The following is a 21,307-nucleotide window of genomic DNA, read 5'->3' as shown; positions in this document are numbered from 1 at the left end:
TATGGAGAGAAACAATGCTTCTTCCATTGACAAATGAGAAATTCACAAGCCTAGGGCAGCTCATTTCATACATACTTTGTCCACTATGCAGGAACAGTCTGGTAACAGATAAAGGCAAATTGGTCAGCATGTTGCAACTCAAAACATTGTTTCTGAATTAAGGCCTGGCCAAGCAATAATGTAAAGTGAAAGTCAGTGGCATAGTAAGTGGGGTTGGTCCGCCCCGGGCACTGCCTTGCTAAGGGCACAGGCACCCATCCTTCTCTCTGCTCCTCTCCCCCGCTCCTTTCCCGTCCCCCCACTGCCATGTGTGCACACAGCTTTCCATCCCCTGTACCTCTGTAATGTTCTTGGCATGAGCAGCAACCCCTAACCTGCTGTCATGCCAGTGTTGGCTCTTCCTCTGATGTCACTTCCTGGACCCACGTCTAGGAAGTGACATCAGAGGAAGAACCAACGCTGATGCAACAGCAAGATAGGGGTTGCTGCTTGCACCAGGAACATTACAGAATTATGGGGGAAGGAGACTGTGGAGGTGGGGGTGGAGAATAGGGCAGGGGAGGGGCACCTTTGCCCCTGGCGCCTCTCACCCTTGCTATGCCACTGGTGAATGTATAAAGAGAGGACTGAATACTGTAGTTGCTTTGTCTATTCTATCAGTGAAGCAGATATCAGGAAAACTACAATATGAGTAGTTGCAGTGGCTCTGATTTAATAAGGTTTAGATTTATTAGCTAGAGCTCTAAGGATGCTAGCCATTTGACTATGTGCTGTTTGGCCAATGGGATACAATTTTGTTGGGATCAAATGAGAAAAAAGCTGTGTAAACTTTGTAATTGATTCAGTTTATGTACGATAGTTAGGACTTTTTTACAGTTCTGAATGCGAAGGAATTTCTCATGTGTAGATTTGCGTAGTTTAGAACAAAACATAGAAAGCACTATTTCTTCTTGTGACTTGGAGATGTGTGACTACCTATGGTAAGAATTTAGCATGAGAACACACAACTACTTTAAATAATGAAATGAAGTATACAGTTCATACGTGACCAAGATTTGAAATCCACTTGTCCTATATCTGAAGAAACCATTACTAGGAAGAGCATTTTCAAGGTGCAAAAATACCTCGATGACACAGATTTCATTGGCTTAAAAGTCAGATTTCATGAATAACATAAGGATAACATTGGGTCTCAAGACAAAGAACATTTTTGAATTGGCAGAATTTTGCATGAAAAATTTTTTCATGAATAAGCATTACAAAAGTTTCCTCGACAGAACCTTTTCTTTTCAGGCGGCCAAACTGAACACATGGCTTGCCAAAATTGCGTTAGAAGTTTCCTCTTATCTTGATTTTAGAAAACAGATAAAAACTCAATTATTCAATAGACTGGCAACCTAATGTATCTTATTACTTACTTATAATTTTTATCTCATTTTAAATTGTTTGTATCTTCCCACTGTAAGCTTTTAACTTTGTCAAAATTTTAGATAATTTCAATTTTAAATATCTATTTGTACTGCATGTATAATGATTGATTGATGTGAACCGCCTAGAACTCCCGGGTATGGCGGTATATAAAAATAAACTATTATTATTTTTTTAAAAAAATTATATACTGCCTGGATTTTTAGCGGTTTCCATATAACAACATAAATAACAAACATGAATCATACAACTGACAAATACACATCATCCTGAAGCAATAAATCCACACACTCAAAACAAAAGAAAAAAAATAAAAAATAACCTAGAAAACTTCAATATTATATATATATATATAAAAGAAATATGACAGAGGAACCATAGCAGATTTGAAAGTAGATCAAAAATAAGCATCTACAAACAGCTTAGATTTTGGCAACTCCTTAAAGCTGTAATGATCAGTACATAGTCTCAATTGACCAGTAAACTTGTTCCAAAGAGACATGCCCACAAGCGAGAAGATTTTCAATGCTTATCAATGGAGACATAAAAAGGCTGAATGTGCACTCAGATGTAATATGATGGAGGATGTTTGAAGCCCCATGCAATAGAGATAATGGAATATCATGCTTGTAAGACACTGAATGGGTTTTTAACCATGTGTGAGGCAATGAGTGTAAAATCTCTTACACTTAAAAGGCGTTCTTTCTTTCTCCCCTCTTAAAGTCAATCAATTTGTACCTTTGCTTAATCTTTGTAAACCGCATAGAACTTCACGGTATTGCGGTATATAAGCTGTTATTATTATTATTATTATTATCATAATCGAAAGGAACGTCTAAGTCTGTTTTCATCTAAGTCGCAAGTTGTCCAAAGTAAAAAACAGCTTAGGACACATATTCGAAAAATACGTCCAAAATTTTTTTTCTTTCGAAAATTGTCTAATTATACGTCCTGCCGATCTGATCGTTCAAGTCGCTAAATTGTCCATCTTTATACCACATTTTCGTCCAACTTTTTGTCCAAGTCAAAAATGCCTAGAACAAGCCCTGTTGGACGTGGGAGGGGTCTGCAAAGTGATGGACTGATCACCCAGACATAGCACCTAAATAGTGGGGTACCTTACAGGGCACTGCTGTGAACTTCACAAAAAGGGTACCATGGCTTCTCCTCACTACAGCTCCCTTATAGGTCATTGTGAGCCCCCCAAGCCACCTCCAGAATCCCCTAGATCCACTTATCTACCACCTGCCCTTATGGCTGCAGGAGCCACTTATATGCCAGTAAAAAAGAGTTTTGGGGGTGTATAGGGGAGTGCACATATTTAAGTATCAATGCAGTGATCACAGGGGCTTATGGGCATGGGTCCTCCTCTCCAAGAGTCCCTAACCCACCCCCAAGACGGCTTAAGCCACCTCTGTGCTGGACGACTAGGCTTTCCTATGCCAGGCTGCCAGGTGATGATGGTCTGGAGGCTGAATTTTAAAGGTGTGATTACGATTTTTATGGGGTTGGGGGGTCGGTGATCACTGGAGTAGTGGGGGCTGTTTTATGTGTTTGCAGTGCTTATCTGGTGACTTTAGGTGGGTTTTTGTGACTTAGACCATGTTTTAAATGGTCTAAGTCACAACATCCAAGTTCCAACGATCCTGGGCTGTATAACTTTTGGTTATACATGCAGTACGACTAAATCTAAGCCTGCCCACGTCCCACCCAAATCCCGCCCTCGACACTCCTCCTGACATGCCCCGTTTAGCTATGGTCGTTTGGCGGCACTATGAAGGCCTAGGTCATTTGTAAACACGTCCAAAACCCGTTTTGATTATCGGAACTTGGACAATCATAAATGAAAGACGTCCAAGTGCCGGCTTAGGCCGGTTTTAGGACATTTTTCTCTTTCGATTATGAGCCCCTTAGTCCAGTAAGTTTCCAGTTTTTTCTTATTGTAGGAAAAATAACATAAAAAAAGCTGGAAACTTGCTGAATTAAGTGTATAGCCCTCAATGCGAACTCCGTTAACTTGATTTTTTTTTTTTAACTAAACTTTTCAAACTACCCTCATATGTGCAGAACCCCAGGGTTTTATTCAAAGAAAAAGTTTCTAAAATTTCCCTCTCTGTGGATGTCGCGGATGCCATAGAAGATGTTGCAGTAATTTTAGAGTCTGGGACATGTTTGCGACATGTAACATAGTAAATGATGGCAGATAAAGACCTGAATGGTCTATCCAGTCTGCCCAAACTAACCCTTTCTTTAAATTACTGATTTAATTTAAATTTTCCATTTTTGTAGCTATTTCTGGGCCAGAATTCTAGCTGGTACTGTGCTTAGGTTCCATCTACTAAAGTCTTCATCAAAGCTCACTCCAGCCCATCTAAATCATCCCAGCCGTTGAAGCCCTCCCCAGCCCATCCTCAACCAAATGGCCATATATGGACACAGACCATGCAAGTCTGCTCAGTATTGGCCTTAGTTCTTCAATATATACCATTATTTTCTGATTCTAGATCCTCTGTGTTCGTACTATGCTTTTTTGAACTCTGTCACTGTTTTTCTATTCCCCACCTCCCTCAGGAGCGCATTCCAAGCATCAACCACCCTCTCCGTAAATAAGAATTTCCTTACATTACTCTTGAGTCTGCCACTCCTCAACCTCAAATTATGTCCTATGGTTTTATCATTTTCATTTCTCTGGGAAAGATTTTATTCTACGTTAATAGCTTTCAAGTATTTGAATGTCTGAATCATATCTACCCTGTCCCTCCTTTCCTCTAGGGTATACATATTCAGGGCTTCCAGTCTCTAGTCATACATCTTTTGGTGCAAACCTCCTAACATTTTCATCACCCTCCTCTGGACCGCTTCAAGTCTTATGTCCTTTGCCAGATATGGTCCCCAAAACTGAACACAATATTCCAAGTGGGGCATCAACACCTTCTTTCTTCTACTGGTTATGACTCTCTCTATACAGCCTACCATTATTCTGGCAAAAGCCACCGCCTTGTTACACTGTTTCATTGCCTTTAGATCTTCGGACACTCTCACCCTGAACTTTCTTTGCTGGAGAATGGAAAAAAGGTTCCAATTCACTTTTTTTTCAAACTTTGATTTAACATTTGTAACATTATTTTCTTATCTACAGCCTGAAAATAATCCCCAGTTGGACTACTCTCCAAAAGAAATAATTTGTGGCCTTTTTACAACAATCTCTTTAAGCGTTAGTCTTTTTAGAGCTTTTTAAGCTATCACACAATTTTCTTTCTTTAAAACACATAATGAAACTCGCCATATTTCCCCATACTGAGGGGGACATTATAACTGCCCTGCTTATAGCTGATATCCATGTATTCACTCTTGTGAATAAAGCTTTAGGATAACTACCTGCTGAGCTAATAATGTCCTTACTTCTCTGATCCTTTGTTTGCAAACCAAGATATGTTACCTCCAACTCATGCTTTTAGAAACACCATAACAACCTTTCTTGTACTTTAAAATACAAAGAGAATCAGTAAACCGAGGGGCTGATTGCTTAGCATCTCATTTTATCTTCTTAGGCTGGCACAAATAAATTATTAAACCATATCAGAGAAGTTTCAAGTAAGATGTCGCCTTTCCTGCATTTATAAGAGGAGCTTAGCATAAAGCATTGCTTCTTGAGGTTTCAGTAAATTATAGACTTTTTTTTCTTCATCGAATTAGCACATTGCACCTCTGGCATGGCTTAGAATTTCCTAATTTATTCAACAAACATGAAAACATTTGGATGAGCGTAACTGTTGAAGACAGCAAATTAACATCATTTAACAAGTAAACAGAACCAGCCTAATTTTGAACTTACAGTAGGAATAATTTCATGCAATTAATAATGTTAAAGGATAAAGAAATGTGACATTTATTGAATTAATACCAATGTTTTTAGATAGATACCAAGAGTTTAGATAGATACGAGGGTCACATGATGGCAAGCGTCTGAATGGATGTGCCTCTCCTTAGCTCCGGGCCGTGCCATTCTGAAAACTTTTGAAAACCCCTGTTCTCCCTACGTGAAGTGACCAGGAAATCGCTCTTTGTGTTGCTCTTTCGTTGCTGTGCTGGTGGTGTACGACGCGGGCGCAATAGGCTCAAGTTATGTCTGCAAAGCCGCAACGGGGAGCCAAAAACAAACTGAGGGTGCAGGATACTAAGATGGCAGACAACCACGAGGTCCCGATGTTCACGGTCCAAGAAGCCACTGTACAAGAGCTTACCCTGGTGATGGAAGATAAACTTGCCAAGCTTCAAACTTTCCTTGAAGAAATCAAAGAGAGCTTGGACTCTCATGCGGGGCGCCTACAGAGAGCTGAAGATCACGTGGCCCAGCAGGAAGACTGCATGGCAAATTTCAAGGAGCGACTGCAAATGTTGTAATTGGCGAACAAAACCCTCACTGATTGCATCGACGTTCAAGAAAATCGGGGACGCCGGAATAATCTTCACTTCATTGGGATCCCTAGCTCTGTCTGGGCTATGGATCTGCACATGTGCTTAGAAGGATGGCTCCCTAAAGCTCTAGACCTCCCAGATCAAGGGGTCAGCCTTCAAATTGAAAGAGCCCATCATATGGGCCAGTGGAGAGATGACGAGCAATGACCGCGCCTGGTACTTGCCCAGTTCCTCAATTTTGCTGTTAAGGAACATATCCATAGCCAATACTGGAAGGAGAAGGAGCTCTCTTTTGAAGGGCACAAAATTCTTATCTTCCAGGATTTTTCACCTCAGATGTCTTCCCGCAGGAGAGCTGTATCCTGCCATAATAACATAGTTCTATTCTTGGAAAACCCATGGTACATGGATCAATTTGTTCAAAGTTTATCAGCTCACTTGACCGCGGAACCCAGCACTACTTGAGGTTTCTGCATCGTGTGTGTTGGATTTCACATTGGTGATCTGCTTGTGCACTTTCATAGCGATGTGACTTGGAGAGGGTCCTATTCTACCAGTGGGCACCTTCATAAGTGGAGTACAGTTATTTCTTTACTGGTCACCTAGTTATTCTTGTTTTTCTGGATTGCTAACCTCAGAGAGTTTTATTTTCTCCTGAGGTCCTCAATGCTTATGTTTATACTATGCACATTGTTATTCTGGAGGCATTTTCTTTTCTTCTATCTTTATTGCTGCTTGGTTTGATATGGGGGAAGGGGGGTCGTGATTATGCTATTTGGCCTTTGGTCACCAACTGGGGCATGGCCAGGAGCTGATGTTGTTTGCTTCTTGTTCTTTTTCTTTGGGTTCTACAGTGGGTAGGCTCTATGGTTTTGAGGGGAGGGGGAAATGGTCTGTGTGGGGGGAGGGGAGTGTGTGGGGTTTGGCTGTGGTTGTATGTGTGTGGTGTTTGGGTGTGTGTTTGGGTTGTTGTATGGCTGGAGGCTCAAGATCACGATACTTTCTGTGCTAGACTGGATGCTAAATGCTATATTTTATGCTCACACCTCTGTAGGGTGGGGGGATCTTGCTGGGACGTCCCCACTCCCTTTTCTTGTTCACCTGTGTCTGCTTTATACCAATGTTACTGTTTAATTGATATGACATCTTTAAGTATGAAATCACTTAATGTAGATGGGATTAATTCCCCCATTAAGCGCTCCAAAATATTGGCGTATCTGAGGAAAGAGCGCACTGATATAGCGTTCCTTCAAGAGACACATTTGAATAGTACAGAACACATCAAGCTTAGGAGAGATTGGGTGGGTCAGATAGGTTTTGCATCACACAATACCAGACAACATGGAGTAGTCATGGAATCATTCATAAGAATATCCCTTTCCATATCACCAAGCAAATAGCAGGGTCGCTCCAGAGGAATGCTTAAAAGATGGATTCTCGAGGAGGGAGGGTTCTTGAGTGGACAGACTTGTTGGGCTGTCGGCCCTTTTCTGCCATCATACTCTATGTTTCTATCCCGAGGGGAGGTAGATCATTCTTGTTGGGGATCTGTGGGGCCAGCCTATTGTCTTGTGTAATATCTATGTGCCCAATATCTATTCTCATGCTTTCTTTTCTTCCCTTGTGGGCCTTATGGAGCCTTTCTTATCCCACTTATTGGTGCGGGGAGGGAGGGGGGGCAGTATTTAATTTTGTAGCTAATCTGGCCCTGGATTGCAAACCGGCGAAAAATGCCTCGAAGAGCCACTTTACCAGGGGGGTGTCCTACCTTATGCGTGAACTGGGCTTGCTGAATGCTTGGAGGGTCCTTCACCCAGAGGAATTAGATTTCTCCTTCTACTCTCACCCGCATGCAGTATACTCCCGCATTGATTACTTTCTTGTCTATGAGCTTCGGCGACCATGTTGGCCCCAATTCATTTTGATCACTCTCTTCTGGGCCTTACTCTGCAATTCATGCCATCTCCTGTTGAGAATGTTTGGAGAATTTCTCTGCAATTATGTTTAGATAAAAGCTTTCATTCAAAGTGGGACGAATTCCTCCAGACTAACTCTGAGTCTGACAAGGGTCTGATCATTTATTGGGAGACCGCTAAATGGGTTTTACGAGGTCACATACTAGCTTACTCATCTGTGCAAAAGAAATAGCGGGAGAGGGAACTTCTGGCTTTAACTAAGGAATTACCGCACTTGCATATGGTTCATATTTCTTAACTCACTCCTACACTGAAGAATACTATGAAGCTACTCCAGGCCCAAATAAATGTAATGTAATGTAATGTAATTTATTTCTTATATACCGCTACATCCGTTAGGTTCTAAGCGGTTTACAGAAAATATACATTAAGATTAGAAATAAGAAAGGTACTTGAAAAATTCCCTTACTGTCCCGAAGGCTCACAATCTAACTAAAGTACCTGGAGGGTAATAGAGAAGTGAAAAGTAGAGTTAGAGGAAAAATAAAAATAAAATAAACATTTTAACAAGACAGCATTGATCTAAATACTTTGGAAGGTAGAAGAGAGGAGAGAAAGGAATAGAAGCAGAAGGGGGAGCCGTTGAACAGTAGAATTCTGGAGAAATTTAAATGATAGAAATAGAACAAAACAAAGACAAAAGGCAAAACAATAGATAAGATTAAAGATAAATCATAAGCTGGAAAGAAAAATAAAATAAAACTTTGTCTTCAATCCACGGTTTCAGCGTCAGTGATGAAGTGGAGCAAGTAAGTTATTGGAGGAGCATCGGCAAATCTTAAACTCTCCTATTACAGGAAGGAATGGGATAGGCCCCGAGTTTTACACACTACTGTCCTCCGATGCCTTTGCCAGCACTTCAGACATAATTTATAGGACTCCGTTCAACCCTCCCTCCGGGGATAAACATAATAGAGCTTATGTAATCCTTCTCTTCAAACTGGGTAGGCCCCAGGATCAGCTAGGGTCATATAGACCGATATCTCTCCTCAATCAGGATGTAAAGCTCCTGGCCAGTATCCTGGCAGCCCTCCTAAATGCTTTTCTTCTGTTTCTGATCCAGTGGGTTTTGTGATCAAGTGGGTTTTGTGCCGGTGTGTCATGCCTCTATGAATCTTCTTAAGGTCTTAGCAGTTATGCAGCCCCCACATGTTGCGTCTGACAGGGCCCTGTAGAAAAGGCTTTCAACATGATATCCTGGGATGATCTTTTTTGAGTGTTGGGGAGATTTGGCATCGCTGGTGACTTTGTGCGATTGGTGGCCGCTCTCTATCATGCTCCCTCTTCCCAACTCTTGATTAACAGGGTGGGGAGGGGGGTTGATGGATTCTTTTCCCCTGGGCTGGGGTACCAGGCAGGGCTGCCCGTTGTCCTCACTTTTGTTTTTGTTTTCCCTTGAACCTTTGGCGGCACGTATCTGTCAAGACCCCCTCTTGGAGGGTTTACAGGTGGGGTCACAGGAGTATCAGATCAGCCTTTTTGCTGATGACATGTTTTTGTATGTCAATCATGCCGACGAACATGTCCCCATTATCATGTCTATCATTACATTGTTTGGGGTGTTTTCTGGCCTTAAGATTAATTTTGACAAAACTTCTGTTGGGGTTCCCTGGTGGGGCTCAGGGAACGGTTGAGTATTGGAGTTGCACCAAAGAAACTAAAATATCTGGGCATCATACTGTATTGTGACCCCAAGAAATTGTACACACTAATATAACTGCAGCCATTGGCAAAATTAAAACTCTATGCAATAAGTGGTGGGCCCTCCCACTCGCCCTTATGGGGTAGGAGGCTTTAGTCAAAATGGTCCTCTTTCCCAAATTTTTATATCCTCTGCAGACCATTCCAGTTTGGATTATGTGGGCGGACAAACAGACCTATCTCTCTACCGTCCGTACCTTTATCTGGAATAATAAGGTGGCTAGGATTAGCTTTCAGAGATCATCTCAGGCCAAAGCACAGGGGGGGCCTAGGGCTTCTGGATTTATGTCTCTACAATGTTGCCGCTCTCATGCGTTGGATTCACAAACAGTTGGTCTCTACTCCCCGTTATTCCCCGGAATCCCTTCTTCAGGTGTGCTGCCTGCATATCTCGTTCTCCTCCTTCATTCATGCTTGTATTGGGGGTGGGGGTGGGGGTGGGGGGTTGCACAGCAAGAATGCCTTTCTCTTTCCTCCTTCCATTTTGATAGGCCTGGAAGTGGTGGTGAGTTCGGCAGGGTAGATTGTTCATGATTTCTCCTTTTCTTTCCCTTCTTCAAATCCCTAATTTTCAACTGGGTATGTGGGGTCTTTGGGGCTTGATGGGTCGGGAGGAGCGTGACCTTACTTAAGGAGTGTGCTTCTGTTTGGGGGTGGCCATTTCCCCTCTATCTCCCACATGCAACAACAATGGGAACTCCCTACTGCTCATACTCACACTTACCTACAGATCCAACACTACTTTCATTCAATAGAGGCCAGACACGGAGGGCAATGGGATTATGGGCTCCTGGATAAGGTCTTCCTTGACACCTCCTCATCCATGAATATCATCTCTTAATGGTACATAATGGATCGTGATTCCCCAGGTATATCTTGCCAATGCTTGGTCCACTGAACTGGGTAGCACTGTCACGTCACATGACCTGCAACTATTATTTGCTCACCAGCACAGAGCGTCAGTGTCGGCTTCCTGAGTCCTGGAACTGTAAGTACAATGTTGGTCTGGGGCAGGGGGAAGCAGGTAGTGAAGGACAAAAGTGCCTAAGCCACTGTTCTTTGATTCTCTAACACTGCCTTGGCTTCCTCTATACTGTTCTTTTGCCACGGACCATTCCCCTTTGAAGCAACTTCCTGTTTCCACTTGGGCGAATTGATGCAAATAAGAGGAGACCGCAGGCAGCGCAAGAGAATTGCTCCCATGCCGGCAACCTCCTTGTAGTTTTCGTAGTGAGGGATGCTTTGGAACTGGGTGGGGAGAACATTTGGTGGAACTGAGGGGGGGAGGGGGGAAAGATGAAGAAACAAGGGAGAAAAAAGGGAGAGATGCTGAATGGGAGGGGGAGAGGAAGGAGATGGTGGCACATGGGTGGAGGGCAGGGGAAGAGAGGGAAGAAATGGTGCATATGGATGGAGGGAAGGGGAAAAGAGGGAAGATATGGTGCACATGAAAGTGGGAAAGAAGAGAGGGAAGTGATGGTGCACATGGATGGAGGAGGGTGGAAGAGCTGGAAAGATAGATTTAAAATGGAGGTAGAAAATTGGAAGAAACTGAATATGAAAATCAGTGCCAAAGTTGGATGTAGTGCAAGAGGTGAAGGAGAGGAAAGAAACAGCAAATGCATAAGGAGGCCTTAGAAACCGAATTAAGAGCAAAGAGGGAGCAAGATGATCAGAAAAATAACATCTCCAGATAACAACCCCCATCCCCCCTTTTATGAAACCGTAGAAGACGTTTCTAGTGCAGGCAGGTGCGCTGAATGGTCTGCACTGCTCCTGACACTCAGAGTGCCTAAGAATGTTGGGAGCAGTGCAGAGCATTCAGCGTGCCGGCCTGCATTAAAAACTGCTTCAGTGGTTTTGTGAAAGGGAGGGGGGTAGAGGTAAGAATAATGTTTTTAGTTTCAATTTAGCAATTGAAATAGTCAATTATGAAAATTTACATCTGCTTTTATAATTTGAACTGTTCAGGAAGAAATGCATTTGTGTGCAGTCTCTTTGTGTGCAATATTACTCTTGTCGCCTGTAGGTTTGTATTTGAAAAGGGTTTTCTGTTTTCTGCGTGCGTGACTGAGGCCAGGTGTTCTGGTGGGGATAGAAGTTCAGAAACATTGGTTGGTGTCTTGGCCCCAAGTAGGAAGATATGTTTCGACTCTCCTTCAGCTTTTTGGAACTCGAAACAGCTCCAACTGAAAAATGATTGATTACTCATGACATTACTTTGGATACTCACATACCCATATTTCTAATCGCAGTTTAAATTTGAGTCAACCTTTTTTTTGGGAAAAAAAGGTTACCTCGGTTTATATTCAGATCGGTTTGTATATACAGTAAAAGTACTCTGTTTATTTTCATAGTTCTGAAATTTTAATCTTCATTCTTGCTGGGTTGTCATCTCTCACACAGTCTATCTTTTGTATTTGGAGGGAGACATAGTAAAAAAAATGTTCTTCAATTAATTTTAGGACAGCACAGTTTCAAAGCACATTAACATTAACATGCAATTGCAACATTAATACTCATTTAGCAGCCAACTATCTCATTTGCTAGTAGAGCGAAATCGTTCCCCTTTATGTAGCCCAGCAATGAAACTGTTTACTGGGTAACCTTAGCAGTTGTTAACTCCAGATGCCAGGCTCTAGGATTAATTACTCTAGCCTTGCCATCAGGGAAATAGGTTCTTTCTCAGTTTTGCTGGAGGAGAGCACGGGCTCTCCCAATTCATTTTTATGTGCCAGTTTAAACTTATATGATCCTAGATACAGAGACTATATGTTAACATTATTATTTAAATTCCATGGATTTTATGACAGCCTCCGGTGTGTGTCTGTGTGTGTCACAGTCTCGAACAGCATGCCGTATGTGTGCTGAAACATGCAGCAGAGTATGCAAACTGAAAAAGAATAAGAACAATTATAATTGTTGCTTAATTACTGAGGCATAATGTGAGTGATTTGTTGAACGTCATGCCGAACAGAAGGGGATGTTAGCATAAAAACCAGAAATAGAACCCAGGAGTTTGCATCCCTCTTTTTATTTTATTAGTATACCAAAAATGTCATACCATTGCAATAGGATAATCTACCTGTCTATGGAAAAACCTTTTGTTCAATCGATTAATCTCACTCCACATACTCCTTCTAGGGTCCTTAGATCTACGAATCAAAATCTATTGACAGTACCATCAATAAAGGACCTATATTACAACAGAAATGACATTTTTTCAGTAGTTGCACCTTTGCTCTGGAACGCAATGCCATTCCATCTTCGCAATGAAGACTCCCTAATCAAATTTAAAACAAATCTTAAAACCTTTCTCTTTAAAGATGCCTACCAACAAGTAGGAAATAAGTGAGAACCCCCCCAAAAAAACAAATGCTTTTAAGAAGCGATATCCCTATCTTCCTTATGTTACTTCCCATCCCTCTTATTTTTATTTATCATTTTAATTAATTATTTTCCTATCCCAAAAAAATCCTCTCGTTTCTAATCAGTCTCAATTGTCATAGTTTTAGCTTTACCCCATATTATTTTATTTTACCTATTTATATTAAACCTTTTAATTTGTGATATTTTAAACCACCCAGATACATGTGATGGTCGGTATATCAAGCTATAAATAAACTTGAAACTTGAAACTTGAACTGACTGAGAACAAACTTAACCAAGTTCTTATTGTGCTCAAGACCTCAAACTTTAAGTTAAATGCTCTTCTTTACATTAATTGTCCACCACAATTAAAGTTATAAGAACACAAAACCCTGCACAAGACCGATGATGAACACTTCACCCCAGTAAAGGCACAAAAAAACGATTAAAAGTAGTGTCTTGGGTGTTTGAGGTCTTGAGCGCAATAAGAACTCTGTTAAGTTTGTTCTCAGTCAACTGGTGATACTAACCACTATGCCAGGAAATATTGCATATTTGATTCTAGTGCTCCTCAAGAAATGCAATGTGGAAGGGAATGGATTTGGGAGTTCCAAAAAGCATCCCTGAATTTTAAAATTAGATCACGAGTCAATTTGTGCAGGGAAATAACTCCTGACTATTTAACTCGCTTTGTATTAAATTTGGAAAAAAATGAGTAATAAACTTAAAATCTAAATATAACTCTATGTTGTAGTAGGTTGCTAATATTTTATTTTGCATTTTTCTAGTGACATTAGCACTTCCCAGGTCTTAATAAGCTAATACCATTCAGCCTTACACATTTGCTTCATCATAGAATCATCCTTATGTTTAATCAAATTTACTTTCTTATAAGTATTATTTAAAAACTTTTATAAATTTTATAAAGTGTAAAATATCTTTATATCTGACAAAGTTTCTGACAAAATTTTCTTTTAAAGGATTATCTTATATGCTATGTTTATTTTATCTGCTATGTTATTATTGTTTCTTAATTTTTTTTCTGTATATAAAAAAAACTAATAAAGTTCAGTTGTGGATCAGGAATTGGTTATCAGATAGAAAACAGAGGGTAGGGTTAAATGGTCCTTTTTCTCAATGGAGGAGAGTAAACAGTGGAGTGCTGCAGGGATGCTATTTAATTTATTTATAAATGATCTGGAAATTGGAACGATGAGTGAAGTGATTAAATTTGTAGATGACACTAAACTTTCAAAGTTGTTAAAATGCATGTGGATTGTGAAAAATTGCAGGCAGACCTTAGAAAATTGAAAGACTGGGTGTCCAAGTGGCAGATGAAATTTAATGTGGACAAAAGCAAAGTGATGCACATTGGGAAGAATAACCCGAATCACAGTTACCGGATGCTAGGGTCCACCTTGGGCAATATTCCAGATGAGGTTGCACCATGGAGTGATACAGGGGCATTATAACATTCTTAGTCTTGTTAACCATCCCTTTTATTAATAATTCCTAGCATCCTGTTTGCTTTTTTGGCTGTCACCACACATTGGACATGAGGCTTCATCGTATTGTCTATGATGACACCCAAATCCTTTTCTTGGGTACTAAGAAAAGGATTTGGGTGTCATCATAGACAATACGATGAAACCTCCCGTCCAATGTGTGGTGGCGGCCAAAAAAGCAAACAGGATGCTAGGAATTATTAATAAAAGGGATGGTTAACAAGACTAAGAATGTTATAATGCCCCTGTATCGTTCCATGGTGCAACCTCATCTGGAATATTGTGTTCAATTCTGGTCTCTTTATCTCAAGAAAGATATAGCGGCACTAGAAAAAGTTCAAAGAAGAGTGACCAAGATGATAAAGGGGATGAAACTCCTCGTGTATGAGGAAAGACTATCAAGGTTAGGGCTCTTCAGCTTGGAAAAGAAACGGCTGAGGGGAGATATGATTGAAGTCTACAAAATCCTGAGTGGTGTAGAATGGGCGCAAGTGGATCGATTTTTTACTCCATCAAAAATGCTTTTTCAAGGATTTCCCCTAAAAAACGATATTATATTAAAATACCATATTTAACTCTTATATTATCATTTCTTAAATCAATTACTTTGCTACTGAACATACCTTAGTTAGCTGTCCTTTTATAAAATCACATCTAACAGCACTACATTGGACTTAGGCACTGGTAGGCATCAAAATCCTTATTTATGCCAGGGTTTTCTTGGCTTAAATACTGGCACCTAAGTCTAATCTAGGCTCCTACATGGAAAACACCCCCAAGATCTGTTTTTAATCACGCCCACTTTCCGGTAGGTGTCTATCCCAAAACAGTAGGTGTCTATTGATTTAGGCGCCTAACTAGGAATGAATTTTATTTAAAGTTAATTATTGAGCCAATTAAGCTTGTTAACGCTGATTAAATTAATTAAATAATTGTTAGGTGCCTAAAACGGCTAGTCATGCCAATTTAGGCACTTAATTTTAGACATCTTTTGTAGACTCTGGACCTAAGCCCATAAGGAATAACTAAATTTAACTGAAAGATTCAGCATTGCTCTCTATAATTTAATAGATGCTCATTTTGAGGAAAGATTGTAGGAATGTTTAAAATGATAGCATATAATATTTGCTGAAAAAAACACCTCAACACTATTCAGTAACTATATGCATATTTTGATAGCATGTAGTTTGCAGATGGGCATACATATGGACAGCATCTGGGCAGAGCATGGACTGAAGCACACATTTACACATGTGACTTATAGAACACTATAAATCACACACATATCTTCTGAAACTAGATGCAATCATTTACACAACTCTACAGTACTGCTGTGAGGAGATGATGACTACCAACTTGCTGAGATCCTATTACATAAGTTATGTGATCACTATTCCAGCTGGGTTTACAGACGGCTTTTGCCAGTAGGGAGTCCATTTTTAACATAATTTGACTTCTGTTCATGTTATTTTCTTAACTATTTGTATTAGGAGGTAGTGTTAGGGACTTATAAATCTGTCCTAAAACATTATTTCTGTTTACACATCTTTGTACTTTACCTTTGTGAATAAATATTTGCTCTTTGTGGTCTGTGCTGCTCATCAAAGGATAGTAAGAGGGATTTCTAGACTTTGGGACCTGTGTTTCCCTTTGACTTAGTGAAAACGTGAAATAAGTAAAACTTAGACCCAGTGAGGATTGGTCACGTAAAGCTCAGAACGGTGATATATTTGAGTTCTGAGTGGTGACGCTGAGGGCCTAATAACAACTCATAGTATCAGATTGCTAAGTGGAATAAGGAAGAAGTTCCTATTTCTATTAAATTGATATTTAAACAGCCATCTGAAAGTCTTATATGCTATTAAGTCCCTTTGACTTAGTGACATTATTTCAAGTCTATTGCACATCCTTTGATTTTGGGGTGTCATGACTGAATCCCTCACAGTTCTAGAGACAGCATGAATAACGTGTGTGAGTCTTTGCTCACTTCTGGTGACGAACTGAATTGTTTAAAAGGTACACGGTGAGAGGGGGAGCTGAAAAGATTCTGGACTGCCTGCAATGGAAAATTTTTTTTTTACCTTTACATTAGGTATTTATATATCGCCTATCAGGTTATCTAAGTGGTTTACAATTAGGTACTCAAGCATTTTCCCTATCTGTCCTGGTGGGCTCACAATTTATCTAATGTACCTGGGGCAATGGAGGATTGAGTGACTTGCCCAGAGTCACAAGGAGCAGTGTGGGATTTGAACCCACAACCTCAGTGTGCTGAGGCTGTAGCTCTAACCTGTAGGCCATTCTTTCATCTCGTAAGAGGGAGAGATGATGGGAGTTTTCACCTGCAGGACTTGGAGAACCCTGCCAACCATATCAAAGTGCACTTCCTTATTGTCTGCACCCAAGGTGGACCATCCCCCCTTATTGTCATCCCCCCACCTCTCTGCCCACTGTATGCCCTGCGGTAGGCTCCATCTCTGGCAGTGTTCAAGGCCCAGTTAAAGCCCACCTCTTTGAGAGTGCTTTCGACTCCTAGCTCCTCTCACCTTTGTTCTGCATCCTCAACCCTATATATCATGTCTGTCTGTCTAAGTTAGATTGTAAGCTCTTCCGAGCAGGGACCGTCTATAAATGTCAAAATGTATAGCGCTGCATACGCCTTTCAGCGCTATATAATAACCAACCCTACCTTTAAAAGGCAATGCTTTAGAATATGAATATGTTTCCTGTTGGAAAAACAGAACAAGTCAGACTGCTACAGATCCCTACACAAAAACTAAACACTAGCTAAATGCATCACTTCTATCACTCCTGCTGAATACTGACAGAGCCTCAAACACAGAATAAGCTACCACAGACTAAAAAAAGGAAATTTTGGAAGTTTGAATGTTTTGAAACACTGAAGAAATAAAAATGTTTTTCCTTCTGTAGTGTATTAAAATATAAAGTTATCAGGGCTGTACATTTTAGGGAGTCATATTCCAGTTACTTAATTGAAAATGAAATGTATTCTACCTTTGTTGTCTGGGTATTGCATTTTACTATTCTACTTGATCCCAGCCTCTCCTTTTAATTTTCCTTATATCACGTCATCTAAGTTCTTTTTCAGGGTCTCATTTTTATTTATTTTTCCTTCTTCTGTCTTCCTTACCTCTCTACATCTGTCTCTGACATTGATAGGTCCCTTTAATCAATTTTTGCTATTTCTTTCTTCTGTGCATCATCACTCAGCAGCTGGATGATGCATTTCCCCTTCTCCCACCCTCTAGTCTTCAGTTTCCCTCTTTTTTACATTTCACCTTCCTGTTAGCTTTCTTTCTTCCACTCTCGCCTCTCCCTAGAACTCATTTATCTTCCTCCAAGTCACATTCCTTTACCAGTTCCAGCTTTTTACTTGCCATTCAACCTCTCCTGGTATCCAGTCCCTTTTTTTCTCTTAACTTCTACCCAGTTTCCTTATTCTCTTCTCAGATCTGTCCCTTTCATTTGTTCCCTTCAAGTGTCTCTCAACACTTTCCCTCCTTCTCAAGTTCTTTCACTTCATCCCTTTTCTCACTCCATTCTCCCCTTCATACCCTTTCTTCCATGCTTCTCTTCTTTCCCCCTTCCTCCATTTGATCCCTCATAATTAATGCTAATTGGCACTAATCGGAAATTATGCAAACAACTTGGTTGGCGCATTCTATAGTGTGCTATGCCTCAGTCAGTGGCATAGTAAGAGGGGGTGGTCCGCCCTGGGCACAGTCTTCCTAAGGGCATAGCACCACTCCTCCTCTCCATTCCCATGGTCTTCTCCTTGCTGCGTGCACATGCCCCTTGCCTTTCTCCGCACCTTATTTTACTTCCCCAGCGCGAGGTTGCTGCCCGCATCGGCGCTCTCGCTGATGTCAATTCTGGGACCCGTGCCCTAGGAAGTGATGTCAAAGGACGAGCCGACACCGGCATGCTGCTCACACCGGAGAAGTTAAAAAGGTATGGGGAAAGGGAAGGAGGTGGGCAAGAGGGTGGGGGAGGGGTGCCTCTACCCCGGGTGCCCCTCACCCTTACTAAGCCACTGGCCTCTGTTCTGGTGGAAAAATCTTAAAAGGGAGAGTGGCCAGAGGAATAGCATTAGCAGATCATGGACATTTAAAAAAATGTATGCGCACTTTTACAAAAATACATCTGATGCATGCACAAGTTAGGCACAGATATTTAGGTCTGGTCTTCCTTGGCCTAAATGGGGGTGCCTAAAAGTTATGACACTCCCTGGTGCTTAACTTGATCCTATAAAATCAACATACCTTTATAGTATTGTGCTAACTGCTGCTCTAGTCAATGCCATTTTTTTTGTGCCATATAGAGAATATGGCCCTGTGTGTACATTGTCTCACCTTACAGCTATTATTTTAGAAGCCTTGTGATTTATACATGGTAATCCAAGCATCCATGGGTAAATGGAGATTTTAGAAAGGAGTCAGATTAAAAGTGGACATCCATAATATGAAGACATTGCAAGGGAGTATGCGGCAAGTCTGATTTGGGTGTGGATTGAGTAGTTTAAAAAAATCTGCATTTGTATTCTTCTTTTCAGAAAAGGAATGCATGTATGTGTATGACCTAATAGTTCAACACTGGGAGTTGTAACTTCTCCTAGTATATATAGGATTAAAAAAAAAAAAAAAAAAAAAAATGCTTGTTACAGCCTTTATAGCAAGGTTTAAGGGAGAAATATGCCAGAGGGTGGTGGTTAATGGAAGTCGCTCGGAGGAAGGAAAGGTGAGTAGTGGAGACCCTCAGGGTTCGGTGCTGGGGCCGATCCTGGTCAATATGTTTGTGAGTGACATTGCTGAAGGGTTAGAAGGAAAAGTGTGCCTTTTTGCAGATGATACCAAGATTTGTAACAGAGTAGACACCGAAGAGGGAGTGGAAAATATGAAAAAGGATCTGCAAAAGTTAGAGGAATGGTCTAATGCCTGGCAACTAAAATTCAATGCAAAGAAATGCAGAGCAATGCATTTGGGAATTAATAATCGGAAGGAACCGTATATGCTGGGAGGAGAGAAGCTGATATGCACGGACGGGGAGAGGGACCTTGGGGTGATAGTGTCCGAAGATCTAAAGGTGAAAAAACAGTGTGACAAGGCAGTGGCTGCTGCCAGAAGGATCCTGGGCTGTATAAAGAGAGACGTAGCCAGTAGAAGTAAGAAGGTGTTGATGCCCCTGTACAGGTCATTGGTAAGGCCACACTTGGAGTATTGTGTTCAGTTTTGGAGACCATATCTGGTGAAGGACGTAAGAAGACTTGAAGCGGTCCAGAGGAGGGCGACGAAAATGATAGGAGGCTTGCGCCAGAAGACGTATGAGGAGAGACTGGAAGCCCTGAATATGTATGCCCTAGAGGAAAGGAGGGACAGGGGAGATATAATTCAGACGTTCAAATACTTGAAGGGTATTAACGTAGAACAAAATCTTTTCCAGAGAAAGGAAAATGGTAAAACCAGAGGACATAATTTGAGGTTGAGGGGTGGTAGATTCAAAGGCAATGTTAGGAAATTCTACTTTACGGAGAGGGTGGTGGATGCCTGGAATGCGCTCCCGAGAGAGGTGGTGGAGAGTAAAACTGTGACTGAGTTCAAAGAAGCGTGGGATGAACACAGAGGATTTAGAATCAGAAAATAATATTAAATATTGAACTAAGGCCAGTACTGGGCAGACTTGCATGGTCTGGGTCTGTGCATGGCCATTTGGTGGGGGATGGGCTGGGTAGGGCTTCAGTGGCTGGGAGGGTGTAGATGGGCTGGAGTAGGTTTTAACGGAGATTTCGGCAGTTGGAACCCAAGCACAGTACTGGGTAGGGCTTTGGATTCTTGCCCAGAAATAGCTAAGAAAAAAAAATTAAATTGAATCAGGTTGGGCAGACTGGATGGACCATTCGGGTCTTTATATGCTGTCATCTACTATGTTACTATGTTACTATGTTAATCTCATGCTGTTTATTTATGCCTCCAAATTGAAACTGAATAGTTTGTGGCCTCTGTAGTTGCATAGAAACACAGAAACATGATGGCAGATGAAGGCCAAATGGCTCATCTAGTCTGTCCATCCACATAGTTGTGTAGCGAGAGTAGGAGGCGCCCCCCCCCCCCATGCATTTCAGTTTTGCTTCAGCAGTGATGGGTCAAGGCAAAGCACATAGGCACTTACATAATAAAATGCTATAATACAACAATCAAATAACATAGAAACATAGAAACATAGAAAGATGACGGCAGATAAGGGCTACAGCCCATCAAGTCTGCCCATACCATTGACCCCCTTTTAAGTCTACTGGCCCCCTTAACTCTACTGACCTGCTCTATTAAGTCTATATCCTAGCGACCCTATTCATTGGTATGACTCTCGCCGTGATCCCACATAGGTATCCCATTTATTCTTGAAGTCTGGGATACTGCAGGCCTCGATCACCTGTACTGGAAGCTTGTTCCAATGCTCTATCACTCATTCCGTGAAGAAGTACTTCCTGACGTCTCCACGAAACTTCCCTCCCCTGAGTTTGAGCGGATGTCCTCTTGTGTTCGAGGGTCCTTTGAGAAGAAAGATATCATCTTCCACCTCGACCCGTCCCGTGATGTACTTAAATGTCTCAATCATGTCTCCCCTCTCCCTACGCTCCTCGAGAGTATAGAGCTGCAATTTGTTCAGTCTCTCTTCGTACGAGAGACCTTTTAGCCCCGAGACCATCCTGGTGGCCATCCGCTGAACCGACTCAATTCTGAGCACATCTTTACGGTAATGTGGCCTCCAAAATTGCACACAGTATTCCAGATGAGGTCTCACCACGGCTCTGTACAATGGCATCATGACCTCAGGCTTCCTGTTGACGAAACTTCTCTTGATACAACCCATCATCTGCCGTGCCTTAGATGA

The sequence above is a fragment of the Geotrypetes seraphini genome, chromosome 6, assembly GCF_902459505.1.
Source record: "Geotrypetes seraphini chromosome 6, aGeoSer1.1, whole genome shotgun sequence".
Lineage (NCBI taxonomy): Eukaryota > Metazoa > Chordata > Amphibia > Gymnophiona > Dermophiidae > Geotrypetes > Geotrypetes seraphini.
This window is presented reverse-complemented; position numbering follows the sequence as displayed.